Source organism: Cibotium barometz, chromosome 63 (genome assembly GCF_041138505.1).
Source record: "Cibotium barometz isolate CiBa-2024 chromosome 63, ASM4113850v1, whole genome shotgun sequence".
NCBI classification, from domain to species: domain Eukaryota; kingdom Viridiplantae; phylum Streptophyta; class Polypodiopsida; order Cyatheales; family Cibotiaceae; genus Cibotium; species Cibotium barometz.
This window is the reverse complement of record NC_141108.1, coordinates 431,581-453,036: the sequence shown is the minus strand read 5'-3', so window position 1 is coordinate 453,036 and position 21,456 is coordinate 431,581. Positions and strand designations below refer to the sequence as shown.

Genomic DNA, 21,456 nt, shown 5'->3' with positions numbered 1-21,456 from the left:
GGACATCAAAATGATCCAAAAAAAAAAAAAAAAACACATGCATGAATTAAACACCTCCTACAGGGATTTGTAGGTTGTACTAGGTTGGTCATTTTACAAAGAAAAACTCCAGAGCTATCAGCATTTACTTAATGTGTTCATTTTTATGTTTGTAATCACCCATTCCATCACATGAGATCAATACCAACAACCTCACAGTCACAAGTGTGTAGAGGTCACTACAAAGTGAAGCATGCCTGTGTAAAAATATAATTGGTCTTTCTGCCGGGGAGATTGCATTGCATAAAAATTTATTTCTTCCACGAGTCAATCCTTTTGCCTCTTCATAAAGAGGCCATAATTCAATTGATCAAAACCAAAAAGCACCCTTTCAGAACATGCTCAAATTTGTTGATGTAGGTGCAGATGCTAAGAAAATTGCATCATACTGAAAGCCCAAATCTTGTAGAAAATAGAACAATAGTGGAGTCTTATTACGACACTTTGCTGCAGTCAAACACCTGAATTGGCAATCTCCTTGCTTCCCAAGCCCTAAAACATCCATCATCTAGAGCTTCACTTCTACACCACCTACAATGATCTAAAGAAAGGCACTTCTCTTTGGAAGCAATGTCTGCACAATCTTCGACCTGTTTCAATTGTCGCCTTTGAGAACCATTGCAATTTGCCCCTAGTTTGCTCACAAGCTCTAGATGGTAACATTCTTGAGGCAGCTCACACCACTCGCACTGCTTCTCTTGAGCTTTCATGCAAGAGTCCCTGTCCTCAAACAGGCACCGCATATCATCACCCCGAGGCGCCTGCAATTCCATGCACTCTGCCAACAGAAAGTGTTCAAGTAGCACGATAATGAAACGCAGCCACAAGCTGCACAAAGCCACCTTTCTTTGCATACTGATTGCAATGACTGGAAAACATTCATCCATAAAAGACAATATCATCAGCTGTTCTTCCCCTACTAGTCAAAGTAGCTTGCACAAAAGCACTTCACATGCAATATTGAAGTGTGCTAACATGGTGTCAGAGAGTGAATGTCAGTTTTTGAGAGGGTGCACAGGCACATGCAGACCTAAAAACTAGGAAATTAGGTTACTTTCTGCTCAGTGCTTCTCCAAAGAGCATAGTTGCAGCTGTTACCTCTAGATACATGCACACCTAAAAACTACACTAATAGGCTACTTTCTGCTCAATGCTTATTACAAATGTGGATGAAATATGAACTGCTAGACCGATAAAGAACGTGATAATGTTGTGTGTTATCAAAAGAACTTATGCACAGCAGTTTAGAAAGATATATTCCAGTCAAAGGATAAACACCAGTCAAAGATATAAGCCTTTTTTTTCCAAGAAAAAATCATGCATCGTAAAAGAAAAAACGTTTGCAAATGCGGACTACAAACCAGCTCTCAAGTGGAGCGATACATACAACCCTCAAATGAGGTGTAAGAGAAAAATAAGGGGGGGGGGGAGAGCATGCCTCTACTCCATCCTGTCGGAATCACCAATAAGGCGCTCCCAGCTGTCACCATTTGGCCATTCAAGTGGTCTTCCTCTATTTTCGTGCCAAGGTACAAGAGGCCACGGAGCTTCGCGTCGCCAATACTGAAGCCAGGACTCGTGTCACCTATGGGAGGCCAAGGAGCTTCATGTCGCCCGTATTGAGGCCAAGACACTTGCATCACCTATGGGAGGCCAGACCTCGTGTCACCCGTAGTGTGGCCAGGACGTGGAACCCACTACCAAGAATCCCAGTTTAGGCTTCCCACTGAGCCAGTTCTGTGCTCGGGAAGACCTGCTATTTACAGGTTCCAAGAACATGAGATATTTCCATTGCATAATGTATATGCATGCATCTCTGCATGCTTGAAACTTTCTTCGCGTGACTTGTTTTCATGTGAATGCCTGCTGTGACGTGTCCAGTTCACGGGTAGGGGACGCCCACCCATGAGCCATGTGATTGCCCTGTATTCTGACATGGTTTGTGGCATGTGAACACGTGGTAAGTATTCATTTAACCCTTGTTTTTCTTGTAAACGTTTTATAACCTTAGCAGTTCACACTTATTAAAGTTGGGCACCAACCACTAGCCTAGAGCCCAGGTCCCAAGGATAAAAGTGTGGCCAACCCAAACTCTAGGCATCCACACATGGTCTCGGGAAAAAGGAAGCGGCCTATGGGTGAAGCGCTAGGTGACCCGCGAAGGATCCTAGAGAGTGCTGACCATTTATGGAGGGCTGTCATAGTCACAAGGGACGGGGGACGGTGACGGGGGACGGCCATAAGTAGGGAATGGGGACGGGGGAGGGAACGGCACTCAAAAAATACTTTTTTTTAAAATTTTTCTACTCTGCACTTATTCTACTTTGAAAGTACATCAAAATGAGCACAAATTTACACTAAAATGGTAAGATTTTGAGTCATATTAATAATTAAGTAGATACAAAATGAGTCATGACTCAAGAGTCAGGACTCAGGAGTCAGGACTAAGCCTTAAGGAGGCAAAATACAAGGACGGACTCAAATGAGTCAATGACAAAAAAGTGCTGAAGACTACAAGCTAGAGGCTAGAGCTAAGTAGTAAGGCCCATGAATCATGATCCATGAATGATCATCCACGTGAAGTGCTCGCCTCATGGTCATGGGTAGCTTGTGCAGCTACCAAAGAAGCATCAAGCTCATCCTCAGTCTCATCCTCACTGGCATGCTGCTCCTCCACCTCATCCTCCCGTTGCTCTTCTTGTTGACTCATCTCCCACTCGGTGAAGGAATCTGCCTTCTTGGTCACGCTCTTGCAAAGCATTCGCAAGTTCGCGCTGACGAAGACAAGGTCATTGGCACGCTCTACCCCGAGTCGGTTCCTCTTCCTAGAGGCAATGTGGCTGTAGGTACTCCAAAGTTGCTCCAAGCAAGAGGAGCTGACGGCCTGGCTAAGTATGCGGATGGCAAGCTGCTGCAGCTCCGGTCCATCTCCACGAAAGTCCTCCCACCATAGAGCAACACCAACTTTGGAGCGGTCAACCTGTGCATCATGACAGCCATAGGAGCCATGAAATGACCTGTACATCGAAAGCTGGTCCCTGATCTTGCGCCTAACCGATGCATCAGGCACAAGACGATCCAAGATGATCCTCCATCCAGCGCTCACCTCCCAATCGCTCTCCTGCTTGTTGCCTTGGAATTCTGGGTCCACCACATAAGCTGCTGCATGCAATGGAGAGTAGTAGGAATTCCACCTTTCTAGACACAAGGCATGGATCTCCTCTTATCTGTCTTCGTCAGGCACGAAGTCTTTCAACTTCTCTATCATGCGATCCATGGCCTCGTAGACCTTGCCTATGCATGGCTGCATAGCGTCTACAATCCTCAACAGGTGGACTATGGGCCTCACCATAGCATCTGTGGTCTTCACACGCTCCCACCAAGAGGAGTCATCCGCCCGTAGCCTACACTCTTGGCCAGTGTTTGTATGGGACTCTTGCATGGCGACAAACTCGTCGCTAAGGAAAAGCCCCCTTAAAGCACCACTATAATCCTTCAACCGGCCCAACATGAGAAAGTTGTAGGCAAACCGGGTGTCGGAATATTTGAGGAGAGAGAGACGGGACCTCTTGTTGAACTCATGCCGAAGTCTTTGGTGGTTGAGGACAAAGGAGACCATGGTGTTGGCCTCCTCAATGAGCGGGCTGATCCATGGTAATGCCCCGATGTCCTTGAGGAGGTTGTTTAGGCAATGAGCCATACAAAAGGACACCGTGACATGTCCATACATACTTTGGAGAATAGCTCCCGCCGCCCTATTGGAAGGCTCCCCATCCGCAACAAAGCCCACTACATGCTCGGTGCCAACGATCTCCATGGTGGTAGCCCACTCCGCCGCAAGCACATCCACGCTCTTCCCAGTGCCGGATGCATCATGAGATGAGATGAAGTACATCTCTCCACGGGAATATGCAACCATGCCGTGAATACTCCTCTTGCGGGTGTCACTCCATCCATCCACAATGAGGGAGAGGGAGACTCCGTTCCTCTCCCATTGCCGCTTTGTGTTGTCGGCCGCTTGCTCTACAATGCGCTTCTCCTTGTCGAGCAATGTAGTGCGCAAGCTCTCGGATGAGGGGGACGTATAGGTTGAGCCATACTCCCCAATCTTCTTAACCATTACCTTGAAGTATTCCGACCTATTCAAGAAAGTAATTTACTAATGAGAAGGGAACTAGGATGATGAAAACATGAATGATGAATTGGCAATGATCGATTGCACTTACCTAGCCGCTTGAAAGGCAATGTGGTCATGGAAGAAGAAGCGGGCCACCGCCATATCCACATCCTCCTTCAACTTGGGGTTCCAATTCTCCCCAAGTGTAGATTGTCGCCGTGGGCCACGTAATGATTGAGAGGCCGTGGAGATGGAGGGTGCCGGTGTCGTGGATGGAGTAACATTCCGACTTGATGGCGAAGGTGATGGTGTGCATGATCCTGATCCACCACATGACTCCATGGTAGAGGCTTGAGTTCCTCTCCCCATCGTCGCGGGATCCACGGCCACTCGTGGTGTCCTTCTTGTCGCTTCGACCGCTTCGTAGACGCTAAGCTTGTCAAGAAGTTCCCGTCTCTTCTCGGGCGTGACATTCGTGCAAAACCTCACCTTATGCCCACTCTCATGCAAGAGGTGGGCTCGCACTTTGTCGGCGCCACCCGTTCGCCGGTACGGGCAAAGCTTGCATACCCATGGCCGAGAACCGCCTCCATGAACGGATGTGGTGTAGTTTACCTCCTCCCACCATGTCCATCCCGTTGTCCTTCTACGAGAAGCCCTGGCACGTGAGAAGGATGCCATGGTTGAAGATGGCTTGACTCTTGAGCCTTGAGGAATGAGAGAGAGAGAGAGAGAGAGAGAGCCTTGAGGAATGAGAGAGAGAGAGAGAGAGAGAGAGAGAGAGAGAGAGAGCCTAGAGGCTTGGAAGTTGGAAGACTCAAGAGGCTTGAGGGAGAGGTGAGAGCCTAGGCCCTAGAGCTTGGAACTTGGAAGTTGGAAGAGAGAAGATTCAAGAAGCTTGAGCCTTGAAAGCTTGAGCAATGAGCAATGTAACTTGTGTGTGCTTGTAGCCTTGTAGAGGTGGGCTCTTATATAGATAGGCAAGAGAGAGAGGAAAGCCTCAAGGGCCAGAGAGAGAGAGAGGGCCAAGGCCCAACAGCCATAAACGGCTAGAAGAGCCCAGGCCCAACAGCCATAAACGGCTACGAAGGCAGGCAGGCGCAACGGCCAGAAACGGGCGCAGGCGCAGGCGCAACGGCTCTCTGTCGTCCCCGCACAGGCCGTCCCCCGTCCCTGCGCCGTCCCCTGCGCCGTCCCCTGTTTGAAACGCCTGTCGAGGAACGTCCGTCCGTCCCCGTCCGTCCGTCCCCGTCCGTCCCCATCCCTGCGCCGTCCCGTTTCGGCGTCCCAGCGTTCCTAGGCTCCGTCCCCGCCGTCCCCTGTGACTATGAGGGCTGTGCCACATGGCACAAGGGGTTTGGACCCTTCCACCTCCTCTCTCCCATTCTTCTCCACCTCTTTCCACTGTTCCTTCTCCTCGAAGTTGGCACCCATCTCTCCCTTGCTCTAGTCCCATTTCTGCGGGTCGACAGCTCCGTGGTGGGTGCCTCATGTACCTTCATGTCAAATCCACACGGATCTCCTCGTAGAGCAATCCTGAAACACGACTCGAAACCTGCAAAACAAAGCCATAGAACGTGAAGGGGGTGCAGGCCTGACTCACCACCCAACCATGACGGCCATGGGCAAAACCCACAAGACCTGGCTATCCCCACCGAGCCACGAGCTGAGCTAACTAGCAAGACGCACCAACCAATCTCTACCCCATGACGTCCCATACCACCACACAGCTACCCTCGTAGGCCTCGAGACTGCAGCCAACCTCGACTGTATGAAGCAAGTGCACGTCTACACTAGATCCGGGCTCCTGACTGCAGAGCTCTCGCAAAGACTCGTGAGACTCTGACCAACTGACTGACCTTGGTCACCCTTTTATAGGCTCTTGGCCGATAGCCGAGCGTCCACACTTGGGTGTCCGCCCATCAGGGCATCCCCACTTGGGCGCCCGCCCATTAGTCCATCCCTAGCCTAGCTCGCCAATCAGCCTGCCTAGCTCCAAGCTACCCCAAGCCTTGAAACTAGTCTTGTGTGCATGCTACACACGGTAGATACGCTTTGTGCACATGACATGCTCCCCTTGCTCTAAGAGCTCACTCGTGAGCTCAGTAAAAACTCAAGGTAATCCCTCTGAAGGGTAGTCAATGTCTCCCATGTAGCGTCCTCCTCAACACGATCCTTCCACTTGATCTTGTATTCCGTGATTAGCATATGCCGCAATCGCCTTTCACGAAATCCAAGAATCTTTTCCGGTTCGTGTGGCACAAATGTCATATCCTCGACATCTTCAAAACGATTGCCATCAACGGCCTCGGTAGCCGGCAAGTTTTCGTGTTCAGGAACGGGTTCCATCTCAGATTCTTGGGTCGACATCTCTGTTTAGGCTAGACCTTAAGAGGAATTACTTTTATCATATGTATGGTCTTTAGTCTATTTTTGACGTTTGTCTATTTTGATGACTTTTGGAATCTTGGAAGGAGAAGGTCGTAGCTATTCATAGCACGGCAGATGTTCAGTTATGGAATCGTGTGTGTTTATGGCGGATTTTTACATGTAGCTATGGGCGGATTCCGGAATATCAGATGCAGTTTGTCAATCTGTTTGTCTTATTCTGTGTTTCAAATCTTCTGTGTAATTCATACTTGAGTGTAGTAGATATGCAGTGATGTAGACAGAGAAATGTCTGTGATGTGTGAATGAAGTTCTGTGTAAATTCGGATTATCTCAATTGTCAAATAGAGTGTCATTTGAAATGTCAAACTGTGTAACTGCTGCTTGGCTGTGTAACCATTGTACACTGGCGATCACGGTGCTTATGAAGGGTGTTCATGGTCGAGTTTGCTCTCTTCTGTGAGAAGGACGAGTGCTAGAAATGATGCCGAGCAGTGGTTTTGGTGGTAGTTACGCTGACAGTTATGGTTTTTGGAAGTCAGATATTGAATGATTGTTCGTTCTAGAGAATTCACAGCAGCCTGTTCATCCATATTTCACAAGATTGGCAACGAGGCAGCGAGGTGTGCAGCAGCAAGAGAATGACCAGAGTGCAGAACGGCATGACGGTGGTGAAGATAGTGGGATGCAAAGTGACAATTCGGAGGATGAGTCAGACCTGGGTGCAGAGACATTGGAGGATATAGAAAATTATGGAGGACTTTTCAATGAACTTGGAGAAGTTAGGCAATTGGATCCGACTTTTGTTGGAGGAGTGGTGTTGCAGCAGGCATTCTTGGTGAGAAGACAATTGCAGTTTGACCCTTTGGATATTCGAAGAGGTGTACCAATACGCCCTTCATTACATACAACATCAACATCATCATCAGCAGGGCATTTAACCCCCCAAATACGCTAAGGAATATGGCAGCAGCGGCTAGAGCGGATTTACGCATCAAGTTCGGGACCTATTCCGGGAAGTCTAAACAAGACCCTGATTGCAGCGTAGCTCAATTCGAGACAAGGTGGCATGCCAAAGGATTTGACGGAGTGTATGACGCGCAAGCCAAGATGCGACAATTCCAAGCGACACTTGAGGGAAAAACCATGTAGTGGTTGAGTAATTTCAATGTAGGGTATTTTGCAGACTATGGAGATTTGAGAAATGCATTTTTGAATAGATTTCGGAAGGAGAAAACTCCGAATGATGTGCTTACAAAAATCAAAGAGATTAAGCAGAGGAAAATGTTTGTGGAGGATTACACTCAGAAGTTTAATCAGTATTTGAAGAGGCTTACAAATGCAGAGAGGCCTACAAATGAAATGTTGGCTGGATATTACATGCAGGGGTTGAGGAAAGAATTGCGGAATGCAATAGCAGGAGTACATGTCGGAGTTGGTTTTGATGCTTTGGTGGATACTGCAACAAGAGCAGAGAAGAGGTTTGGAGTAATAAATCCGAGTTCCTCAAAGAAGAGTTCTAGGGTGAAAAGGAAGAGAAAGAAGGGGAAGAAGAAGAAGAAATATTTGGATGACAGCAGTGATGATGGTTCTGATTCAGATACAGATTCGGATTCCGATTCAGAAGCAAGTAGCAGTTCAGATTCCGATTCTGATTCAGACTCAGATTCTGGTTCAGATAAAGAAGATAAGAAGAGGAAGCATAAGAAGAAGGGTAAAGAAAAGTCCAAGGGGAGTAGTTCAGAAGATGGTGGAGAAGAAGTTGAAGGAAATGGGGGTCAAGCAGGAGTCAGGTAGCAAGAAGGCTCATTGTGACATTTGTGACAAGGATGGTCATTTGACAACTAACTGCTGGTACAACCCAAACTTCAGAGGACAAATTCCGGAGCGGGTTCAGCAAAAGATTCAACAAAATTTGGCCCAGGCAAGTGGAGTGTTTCCAGATGCTGCAGGACAGCAGAGGCCATTTAACAATTCGGGATGGCAAAGGCAGCAACAACAATTTTCTGGATGGAGACAACCTTTTAATCAAAATAGGCCATTTAGAGGAAATTTCAATCAAGCGTTCCGACCAAGATTTGGCGGATTTCAGAATTCTAGACCATGGGGAGGAAATTGGAATCAGCAGCAAGGTTGGCAACAGCAAGGATGGCAACAGCCACCAAATTGGAGTCAGCAAAATTGGAATCAGCAAGGGTGGAATCCACAAGGATGGAATCAGCAAACCACCAAATGAGCAGTTACCACAGTTACCTGCACCACCTGTGCAGCAGAGGGAAGCAGAGAAAGCACCTCAAAGCAATTTAATTGATGTTGAAATTTCTCAGGATCATGGGACAAATCAAGTGTCAGCAGATTGTTCTCCGGAGTGTGATTGTTCGCAATGCAAGATAGGTGAAACAGAAGTATTTGCAATCACACGCTCTAAAGCGAAGCTAAAACCACCTTTGGATTCGGAAGAACAGAAAGAAGTCAGAAATGAGGTAGTTGAAGAAGTGGAGAAGTCAGGAGGAAAAGAGATGACATCCAAGCAAAAGAAAAAGCAGATGAAGAAAGTGCAAAATTCTGAATTGACATCAGGAGCACTGTTTGAAGAATTGTTGAATACTCCTATGCATTTTACATTAGATCACTTGCTCTCATTGGTTCCGATTTTCAAGGACAGGCTTTACTCAGTCACAAGAAAGTCAACTGTTCCAAAGATTCAGAGTGCATTAAAAGATTGTTGGAAGTTATCAGATCAGTCTTGATGATGTTGATTTTACCATCCCAACTGTTAAGCTTGAGTTTGATGGTCGCATATTTTCAGATGTTCTGCTAGATGGCGGATCTGGAGTAACATTTTATCAGAAACTGAATTTTCAAGGATGACAGATGTGAAGCTTGAACCTGCACCATTTCAGGTAAGGATGGCGGATCAGCGAAGAGTGCAACCGATTGGGATGTTGAGAGGACAAACCCTCAAAGTGCATGGGTTGCCATTTCAAGCAAATTTTGTTGTTTTGAAAATGCAAAATGCAAGTAATGCTTACTCAATGCTGTTAGGAAGACCCTGGTTTAAGACAGCAAAGCTTAAGCAGGATTGGGAAAAGAATGAAGTGGTTTTGAAGAAAGGAAGAAATTCAGTAAGAATTCCAATGGCTTCTAAGAAAAGATTGTCAACATCATTAAGGCCAATGATGGCTCAGACTATTAATTTGGCTGAGGAAGTTGAAGATGAGGAGGAAGCATGTTTTTTGGAAGCTAATCCCAGTGTGGTACCAGTGTTTGAAGTTGATGTGGAAAGGATTATGCAAAAGTATGTTTGTCAGGAGGAATCTAAGAAGTCAGCCAAGGAGTCATCTAGTAAGTCAGAGAATTTGGATGTAGAGCAGAATCCGATTCAGGAGTCAACAGTTTCTCATCAACTAAAGTTAAAGGAGGATTTGGAATGTTCAGAAGGGGAGGTTGCACCAAAGGAGGCAATAACCAGAGCAGAGTTCTTGTATGATAAGCTGATGGAAAAGGTTTCAGGGGTAAAAGAGGATGATTTGCAAGATTTGAATTTGGGATCCGAAGTCAGTCCAAAAATTGTCAAAGTCAGTGTCAACCTGGATGACAAATTCAAGGAGGGTCTTAGGAAGTTGTTGCAGGAGTTTATGGATGTATTTGCTTGGGATTATTCTGACTTGAAAGGCATGGATCCAGGAGTGTATAAGCATCAGATTAATTTGAAGGAAGATGCAGTGCCAGTAATTCAGCAGCGCTCCAGGATGAATCCGAATTATGCAAAGCAGGTGAAGGAGGAGTTAGATAAGCTTTTGCAAGTGGGTTTCATTGTCCCAATAGATCAGGCAGAATGGCTGTCACCAATAATGGTTGTTCCAAAGAAGTCTGGCAAAATTCGGGGGTGTGTGGATTATAGGAAGCTGAATGCAGCAACAATTGCAGATCCATTTCCATTGCCATTTGTGGATTCAATTCTGGATGATGTAGCAGGGCATGAGATGTAAAGATCAAAGTTGATCACATGGTGAAGTTGTTCATGGCGAACATCTTCAAGTATCATGGCATGCCTTCGTCTATCATTAGTGACCGTGATCCACGGATGACGAGTTTATTTTGGAGAGGGTTGTTTGACAACATGGGTACTGTTGGGTAGGAGGAAAGCTGGCATGTACACACACACACACACACACACACACAACCTCAAGCACAGAGAAACGTGAGTGCTGGAAAAGATGTACTCAATAATGATATGAAATGAAAGTACAAGTGAGTACTAAAAGGCCTGGGCAAAGTGCCCACTACACATAAGTGTGTTCACACGGGAAAAAACCTGTGTCCAATCACAAGAAAAAAGTTCCCGTGAGTAAGCTGGGTTCACACCTGAACTAGCCGGGAGTGGACATGACCAACAAAGGCAACAGGATCCAGAAGTCATGCCTGTGAGACATGCAATGTAAGCCGCAGAAGTGATACTCATCAATGGAGGATCCGATGAGGAAAAAATCAGCAATGGTAGGGCTGATATAAGTAAAAATTCAGCAATGGGAAAAGCTGAAAATGGGGAGAGAAAGTGGGGGCTTGAGGCGGGCATCAGCCAATTCTATGAGAGGATAGGTAAACTCTCAGCGATGCCATGATCAGTGGCATGTATGGCAAGTGTATCCCACAATGAATAATATACATGTGACATGCCAAAACCATGAGAGCAAGCCAACACTGGCCAAGTGTGTAAAAGGCACTCCCAGTAAACATCACATGTGAGAAAGTGACAATGTCAACACTGTAGAAACAATCCCGCTGCAAGGGAAAACAGCATAAAAGGCATCTCCAGTAGACATCACATGAGAGAAAGTGAGATTCCCCCGGTCGGGGTTGAGCACAATCTTGGCAAACACTTAAGCTATTAACATAATTAAACAATTTTAAATGGCGCAACACAATAGAGTAAGAAGCTGAATTTTATTTTTGCACACTGCACTAGGGCCGGAAAGGGCCGACCCCCCTTGTAATAGATTTTATTATCAAGGAAAACTGTTACAAGCCTCACGGGCATTCACATGCCAAACTGTTCAAGTGCATCCATGATCATGAAAACAGCATTGCAAACAAATTTGTCGTAGACGATGGAATCCATAGCTTCACTTGAGAGTAGCTTCGTTCCTTGATTCCTTGAAGCTTGTCAAACGCAGCTATGCTCCACTGGCATCCATACACATACACATGTGTGTGCCAGGACCGAGACATAGGAGACCATATTGACAAAGCATTCGAATCTCAAATTGAAAATTGCTTGCAAAATGCTCTTACCAAGTATTGGACGATCAATGTCGAGCTCCACCTCCGTGCGGACGAACTACAGCTTGAATGTGACCGTTTTCCACTTCCGGCTGAAATTAGGGTTTCTGATTTTTAGGGTTTTAAGCAGGTTATATGAGTCCAAAATTGGGCATTTTGGGCTCTTTAGATGCCTATGAGTAAGGGGCACAGCTTGGTATGGTTTCCTCCAAAATTAGGGTTTCTGAAATTAGGGTTTCTGCAGAATTAGGGTTTCTGAAAATTAGGGTTTCAGCAGAATTTGGGGGCGGTAGAATGGTTAGGAGACTCCATATTCATTTAGAAGAGAGAGATAGAGTGAAAAGGTGAGCAACTGGAGGCTTAACTGTGAAAGGAAGAATCTTCAAGCTTTCCATTGGAGCTGGGAGCAAGAGGGAATGAAAATCAGCACTCTCACCAAGCAAAAAGTTAGAGAGAATAACAAAAATAGGCTCTCTTGAAGGGGGGCGCCTATTTCTAGAGAGAGAGTGTAGAGAGAGGTAATTTTCAAAATGAGTAATAGCATGGTGGCAGGTCCTCATACTGCCACCCAGTCCATAACCATCCCTTTTCCACACAAATTTAGTGGGAAGGGTGCCTGGACACTCGCCTAGCCGACCGGAAGGGAATTCTAGTCTATTCTTACTTATAGTTTGTCCGCCCGAGCTTTAATGAAGTGTGGACGCCCAATCTCACTTATAACTTGGGCGGACACACTTATTAAAGTGTGGACCTGCAAAACAAAGAATACATTGCTTTAACTCATAAAAGAGTAAAGTGGTGTACTTACCACCTGTCTACAGCCCACAAACGAGGTCAGAATACAGTTTCACTCGCACGGTTCACAAGAGGGCGTCCCCTACATGTGAACTACACAAACAAATCTTGCATGCAATCAAATAGTTCATGCAAAGACAGGATTTTTAACTTGCAAACATGTTATGCAAGGATGCATTGAACAGTCTCCCTATTCATTTAGCTTGTAGTCCGTGGTACCACACTCTGGATTTGGGCGCAGATACACAATCCCAACCCATATATCCAGCCTACTGGCTCTCGGTGTAGACATAAGTCCCCAACCATAAGATGCCAGTCCATCCTACAGAACTCGTCCATAGGCCTGAAGCGCAGAGAATGCCCAAATAGTGACATCCTCCCCTGCTTCTAAACAGTTGACCGCAACTGAAATGCTTCCAAATATGCTTGGAGGAGCTGCGGATACTCCTGAAAGTATGTTTCATCCATCCATTTTGCATCCATAGGAGAATAGTTCTTGAATTTCACAAGGTAGCGCCTCTGGAGTTTGCCACCTGCAAACTTTCGCTCCTTATGAAACACAATTTGCTCTGGCTGCAATACCTCTTCCAGCTCTTCCACCTCTGGTGGATCTTCCATAACCGGTTCCAAAGGTTCCGGTCCCACATATTTGCGCAAGAGGCTCACATGGAATGCATTATGAATCTTCCAATGATCCGGTAAAGCAAGTCGAAAAGCCACATCATTGATCTTCTTGATCACCTTGAAGGGTCCATAATACCTGGTAGAGAGTTTTGGGCATGGTCTCTCCTTGCCAGACCTCTTCCTGAGTCTAGCTTTCTCAAATTTTAGCAATACCAAGTCATTCTCTTTAATGTCCAATTGCCTTCTATGCTTGTCGGCAGCTTTCTTATGCTTTGCTTGAGAGCGTGCAATGGCTGTCCGAACTTGTGAAAAGGCAATATCAAGGTCCCTGACAAAGTCATCAGCAGCAAATATCTCATCTTTTGTGCGTAAGATAGGTGGTAATACCACTTTGCCATAAATGATCTCAAATGGGACCTTGCCTGTAGAAGCATGTACCGTGTTATTGTATGCAAATTCTACAAGCGGTAGATACTTTTCCCAAGAAGATTTCTGATCTGTCACATAGCATTTAAGCAAATCCAACAGAGCTGAATTTGCAGCTTCACTTTGTCCATCCGTTTGAGGATGATAAGCTGAAGAAAAATTCAGCTTTGTGCCCATGTTATCAAAAAGAGCTCTCCAAAAGAGGCTTGTTGTTCGGGGATCCCTGTCTCCCACAATTGATTTGGGCATACCATGGTGTTTAAATACCTGTGACACAAAAATTTTGACCATATGTTCTGGTTTTATGGTCTTTTTGACAGGTAGAAAATGTGCTTGTTTACTAAACCTGTCCACAATTGTCCATATTGCATCATTGCCATTTGGGGTGCGGGGCAAATCCATAATAAAATCCATTGCAATGCTTTCCCATGGCTGGTCCGGAATAGGCAAAGGCTGAAGCAAACCAGGAGTCTTTTGCCTATCAAATTTTACCTTTTGGCAGGTGACACATGCACGTACATAGGCTTCTATATCTTTCCTCATACCTGGCCAAAAGAAGTATCTCTCAATCATTTGAGTAGTAGGGAGTATCCCTCTATGCCCTGCATAAGGTGGTGCATGACATTCATCCAAAACTTTTTGTCTCATGTTTGAAACCACACATAAGCAGTTATCCTTCATGATATAACCATCTTTGACCACATAAGAAGCATGTGTATGACCAGTCATTAAATCAGCCCATAAATCTGAAAAATCAGCATCCAAATGGTACATTTCTCGCATAGTAGACAAGTCTTGATGAGAAGCAACCGAAATTGCAGCCACATATGGTTTTCTGGACAATGCATCTGCTACCACATTTTTCTTGCCAGGAGTATGCAAAATCTGAAAATGAAACATTGAGAGAAAATTGGCCATTCTCATTTGTTTCTCAGAGAGTTTAGTTTGCGTAAGAAAGTACCGCAAACTTTGGTGATCAGTTTTGACAACAAATTCAGCTCCCAATAAGTAATGTTTCCATACTGTGAGAGCATGAATGACGGCCAATAATTCCTTCTGATAAACATCAAGAGTAAGTTCAGCATTTTGCAATCTCCTGCTTTCAAATGCAATGGCATGTCCTTCTTGATTTAAGACGGCTCCAATGCAATTGCCACAAGCATCACATTCTACCACAAATGGCTTTTGCAAGTCTGGAATGATTAAGACTGGCCCTGTGATAATGGCATTCTTGAGCTTATTGAAAGCATTAATCTCAACCTCTGTCCATTTAAACATAGGACGTTTCTTGGTGAGTTCATGCAATGGCGAAGCAATCATTGCAAAGTGAAAGATAAATCTCCTGTAATATGAACATAGACCAAGAAAGCTTCGGACTTCATGAATAGATTTAAGTTCTGGCCAATCTTTGATGGTTTGGATCTTTGCAGGATCCATTCGTACACCATCCTTTGATACTATGTGTCCCAAGTAGTGAATCTCTGAAAGGAAAAATTCACTCTTTTTGGCGTTGATCATAAGCTTATGCTGCCTTAGTTCTTCAAAGACCACTCTTAAGTGCTTTTTGTGATCCTCCTCATTCTTGGAGAATACAAGAATGTCATCAAAGAACACACCTGTAAAAGTTCTATGATTTCTGAAAATTCGGTCCATCATGCGATTGAAAGTAGCCGGGGCATTTGTAAGACCGAATGGCATGACCAAATACTCATAGAGACCAAAAGAAGTGCGAAATGCTGTCTTATGTACATCCTGTGGCATCACTCGCACTTGATGATAGCCGCTTTTAAGATCAATGCGACTAAAACAAGATGATCCATCCAGCTTGTCCAAGATATCATCAATCCTCGGTATGGGAAACCGATTCTTGATGGTAATCTTATTTAATGCCCTGTAATCCACACACATACGGAATGAACCGTCTTTCTTTTGTACAAGAAGAACGGGTGAACAAAATGGCGAAGAACTAGGCCGCACCAAGCCTTTCTCAAGTAGTTCACCCACTTGTTTCATAATCTCTTCTTGTTGGCAAGCACTAACACGATATGCTGGCCTATTTGGAGGTGAATTCCCTGGAACTAATTCAATGCGGTGATCTTCTGGCCGTGAAGGAGGCATTACATTAGGTAAAGAGTCAGCAAAACAATCCCCGAATTCGCTTAAAAATTTCAGCCTCTCTTTAGTAAGAGTGTCCACATGTACATTACTGTGTTCCACATTATCACGTACAAAAACCAAGTACGAAGAAACACTCTTTTTCATTGCTTTATTGATTTGTATATGAGATACAACGGGGATAGTATCACCCGACACACCTGCATCTAAATGATGCTCTCTACCTTTATACATAAAGGTGATTTTGTTGGTCTTGTAATTCTTGGTAGGCTCAAGGCGTGCATGCCAAGGTTTTCCCAGTAATACATCACATCCACTAAGAGGGGCAACGAGAAAGTTCTCGTGGTCGAGGTATCCTTGGATATGCATTCGCAGCTTTCCAATAAGGGGTGTAACCTTCACATCTTTTTCCAGAAAAGCTGAACATGCATGAATTTCGGGTCCCATGTCACCTACTTCAATCCCCAAGGCAGCAGCCATATCAGTGGAGATGAAGTTGTCAGTGGAGCAGTCATCAAACATGAATAAAGCTGGCTGGTCTTTTAGTTGTCCCCATGCTTTGCATACCATTCTATGCATGTTTGCATGTCCCGTGTTGCCCTGTACATCATATACCATGTTGACATGCACTTTAGGCTCTTCTGGCTTCTTATTCTTGTTAGGGCATTGTGGAGAGATGTGATCTTTACTACCACATCTAAAGCATTTGCCTTCACGAATGTATTGTACCCTTTGTTGAGGAGTCAAGCCATAAACACCCTTTTTCTGCCACGGTTTCTTTTCTTTTGCATTTTCAGCTCTTTGAGGGGGCTTTACATCCTTCAAATCTGAATTTTCAGCTTTGTGCATGGCTTTGAAATCTCTTCTAAAGGGCTGTCCACCCTTTTGCACATTAAAACCAGCTTTCTCCTTACCCTTGCCCAAGCTTTGGTCAATTCTAGATTGCACCCATTTGACATTAAGCTCTTCGGAAGCCAAGACCGAGTTTATGAGTTGACGAAGAGTTTGGTTTGGATAGATTTGTAGTCCTCTTTGGAAGATGGGTTGCAATCCTGACTCAAATTTCCTCTTCTTTTCTTCTTCAGTAACGGTCATGAAGGGTAACACTTCCATTAATACCTCCCAAAATTTGGAGACGTAAGAGGTAATGGCTGCCCTTCTTTTTGCTCCAACCTGTCCCACTTCCTGCATATATCCTGAGTAAAATTTGGAGGCAAAAATTGATCATAAAACTTTTGTTTGAATTCAGCCCATGTAGAAATGGTGTTGCCGGAAAGCTTCTCGGCCAACCACCAATGAGCAGCAGTGCCTTTCATGTACATGCCCACATGTCTGAGTTTTGATGATTCTGAAAATTCTCCCTCATGAAAAGCAATTTCAAATTGGGAGATAAAAGATAGAGCTTTGGTAGAATCATATTCTCCATGAAAATACTCAAACTTAACTGTTTTGTCACCTGCAGTAAACTCTTTAGTCTTCTTCTTCTTATGTTGATGCGTTTCCTCTTCATCTCTCTCGAGTGGTTGCTTATTTGCTTCATTAGTAGGAACATATCGCTCAATTCCATTATGAGGAGGGGCTGATTTATGAGTCGGTTCCTTGAGAAGGCTTTCATGAGCTTTAATAGATGACCTGTGGGGAGGAGAAACATGTGCGGTAGAGGCATGATGAGAGGTAGCAGACGCCTCTTCTCTTTCCTGTCGCACAATAGATTTAAGCTTTGATGTTTCAGCTGCATGTTGATTCATAAGAGGAGGCTTTTTAAACCTAAGCCCTCCTTCCTTTCGAGTAACTACATCACCTTGTCCCATGAGGTAAGAGACAGCCATATCTCTTGGTTGAACCCCCAATTCCATGGCAACATTTTCCAATGCATCATTCACAAAAGGAGAATGCTTTGACACACGAGATACATGCCTTGACTGGGAGTCTTCATGCATATCCTTGAGTTGTTTTTGCATCATACATAATTGCCTTTTGAGGTCTGCAATTTCAGCTTGCATAGCATCATGTGCATCACTCTGTATAGCCTTCTCCTTACCACGGGATGGCTGTCCCATATATACATGAGTTGCATTTCCTTCCCTTCTAACATAAGATGGCTGTCCGGCATGTGCAATACCATCATGTGACCCAAGAAAAACATTTTCAGCAGTGTATTGTTCATGCATTTGAGTATCATCATGCACATTGTCTCCTCTTGGCTTCACATATGTACTCTTCCTTGGATTTACATCCCGTGAAGTACCTGTTTGGCTCGCCATAATGCTTAAGAATGCTAACAGCTAGTGTAAGCTAGATTAGGACCGTCTTCCACACAGAAAGGAGGAAGATCCTAGGCTCTGATACCAATGAGATTCCCCCGGTCGGGGTTGAGCACAATCTTGGCAAACACTTAAGCTATTAACATAATTAAACAATTTTAAATGGCGCAACACAATAGAGTAAGAAGCTGAATTTTATTTTTGCACACTGCACTAGGGCCGGAAAGGGCCGACCCCCCTTGTAATAGATTTTATTATCAAGGAAAACTGTTACAAGCCTCACGGGCATTCACATGCCAAACTGTTCAAGTGCATCCATGATCATGAAAACAGCATTGCAAACAAATTTGTCGTAGACGATGGAATCCATAGCTTCACTTGAGAGTAGCTTCGTTCCTTGATTCCTTGAAGCTTGTCAAACGCAGCTATGCTCCACTGGCATCCATACACATACACATGTGTGTGCCAGGACCGAGACATAGGAGACCATATTGACAAAGCATTCGAATCTCAAATTGAAAATTGCTTGCAAAATGCTCTTACCAAGTATTGGACGATCAATGTCGAGCTCCACCTCCGTGCGGACGAACTACAGCTTGAATGTGACCGTTTTCCACTTCCGGCTGAAATTAGGGTTTCTGATTTTTAGGGTTTTAAGCAGGTTATATGAGTCCAAAATTGGGCATTTTGGGCTCTTTAGATGCCTATGAGTAAGGGGCACAGCTTGGTATGGTTTCCTCCAAAATTAGGGTTTCTGAAATTAGGGTTTCTGCAGAATTAGGGTTTCTGAAAATTAGGGTTTCAGCAGAATTTGGGGGCGGTAGAATGGTTAGGAGACTCCATATTCATTTAGAAGAGAGAGATAGAGTGAAAAGGTGAGCAACTGGAGGCTTAACTGTGAAAGGAAGAATCTTCAAGCTTTCCATTGGAGCTGGGAGCAAGAGGGAATGAAAATCAGCACTCTCACCAAGCAAAAAGTTAGAGAGAATAACAAAAATAGGCTCTCTTGAAGGGGGGCGCCTATTTCTAGAGAGAGAGTGTAGAGAGAGGTAATTTTCAAAATGAGTAATAGCATGGTGGCAGGTCCTCATACTGCCACCCAGTCCATAACCATCCCTTTTCCACACAAATTTAGTGGGAAGGGTGCCTGGACACTCGCCTAGCCGACCGGAAGGGAATTCTAGTCTATTCTTACTTATAGTTTGTCCGCCCGAGCTTTAATGAAGTGTGGACGCCCAATCTCACTTATAACTTGGGCGGACACACTTATTAAAGTGTGGACCTGCAAAACAAAGAATACATTGCTTTAACTCATAAAAGAGTAAAGTGGTGTACTTACCACCTGTCTACAGCCCACAAACGAGGTCAGAATACAGTTTCACTCGCACGGTTCACAAGAGGGCGTCCCCTACATGTGAACTACACAAACAAATCTTGCATGCAATCAAATAGTTCATGCAAAGACAGGATTTTTAACTTGCAAACATGTTATGCAAGGATGCATTGAACAGTCTCCCTATTCATTTAGCTTGTAGTCCGTGGTACCACACTCTGGATTTGGGCGCAGATACACAATCCCAACCCATATATCCAGCCTACTGGCTCTCGGTGTAGACATAAGTCCCCAACCATAAGATGCCAGTCCATCCTACAGAACTCGTCCATAGGCCTGAAGCGCAGAGAATGCCCAAATAGTGACAGAAAGCGTCTAGCATAGACCAGCATAAGGGTCAACAAATCTGTCACAAGTCACCACGAGTATGCAATGTCCAGCAAAACCGTAAGAATTCGGGAGATAAATAGCAGGATAACCAATGGACTAAAAGGGAACTCCTTCACCACGAGAAATACATATGCATGTCCCAAATCTACAAGTGTACTGCACGATGATGCAAATCTGTCAAAGTGTCCACAATGACATACATATACTGCAACAAACCACAAATGTATACATGTGCAGTGAAAAACACAATCAGCTGACACCTGTAAGAGCTGCAAGTGCTCAAATCCTTGCAGATCAAATGTAAATTGGTCGAATGCCCCAAAAATGGGCTCAATGTAGAAAAGCCCTAATTTTTAGGCAACCAATTAGACCAAATCTGAACCGGATCTGCACCTGTAAATCTGCTAATGCGTTTGTCACCTGTACCAAGTGCTTCAATGCCCAAAAATTGGGGGAAATGCCCCAATGCCAACCAAATGTGCCCGTAATACCCAAAAATTTTGGGGGAAATGCCCCAATGCCTGCCTATAATACCCAAAAATGCCTGCAAATAGTGCCAATTTCTGCAAAATTGAGTCAATTTCTGCAAAATCCCCAAATTTCTAGTGCAATTATGCACCAAATCTACTGAAAACAATGCCAATGTGTGCCAATGTTGCAATTGCAAGCTCAATTGTAAAAAGGCCCAAATTTGAACAGGCAATGTGTGCAATTTCAAGTCAAACCTTGCAAATCTGGAATTTGAAGTTGCTTTGGGTAGTGCAGAGCAGGCATAGTTGCAGGTACAGCCGTACGATACAGGTGCAGGTACGGTCGTACGGTGGTGCAATTGGTACGGGGCACAATACAGGGCAGCGCAGGTGACAACTACCTGTGAGGGCGACGGCAGAGGCGGCATCGCACAGGACGGAAAGTGCAGGCGACGGCAGGTACGAGCACAGATGGCGGCGGCGGCACACGACGACGCCAGATCTGGCACGGCGCAGGCAAGGGCGACGGCGCCAAATCTGGGGCAGGGCGACAGCGCAAGGTACAGGGCAGCACTGGGCAAAGGCAGCGCCAAATCTGGGGGGGGGGGGGGGGAGCGGCCCAGATCTAGGGCTAGGCGAAGCAGATCTGGGGCGACGCGCAAGACAAAGGACCGGCGCAAGTACAGTCGAGCGGCGGCAGCGACAGCGACGCAAGTACAGTCGACGGCGGCGTCAGCGCACAAGGGCGGCGACGGCGGCGTGGTGCAGCTGAGGGCCGCGGTAGGACCATACAATACGGCGTACGGACAGAGCAGCAGCAGCGTGCAGAGGCGGCTGAGGGCGGCGACGACAGTGTGGCCATAGGGCGACTGAAGGCAAAACCCTAACCCTAACCCTAACCCTAATGCAGCAAAACCCTAATCCCCTGATGTGTGCAATAGGCTCAAGCTCTGACGGGCAGCAGGGGGCAAACCCTAATGCTAACCCTAACCAAGCTCTGATACCAATGTTGGGTAGGAGGGAAGCTAGCCTGCACACACACACACACACACACACACACACAACCTCAAGCACACAGAAACGTGAGAGTGCTGGAAAAGATGTACTCAATAATGATATGAAATGAAAGTACAAGTGAGTACTAAAAGGCCTAGGACAAAGTGCCCAACACACATAAGTGTGTTCACACATGGAAAAAACCTGTGTCCAGTC

General features: G+C 45.3%; 1 long non-coding RNA gene across 1 annotated transcript in view; it reads right to left on the bottom strand.

Annotated features, from left to right (window-relative positions):
• Positions 1 to 241: 241 nt before the first annotated feature.
• LOC147603542 (uncharacterized) overlaps positions 242 to 21,456 on the bottom strand; it is a 49,122-nt gene continuing 27,907 nt past the window's right edge. The window contains exon 2 of the long non-coding RNA XR_015265574.1: positions 242 to 907. This is a non-coding gene — a long non-coding RNA (uncharacterized LOC147603542). The remainder of the gene's footprint in view (positions 908 to 21,456) is intronic.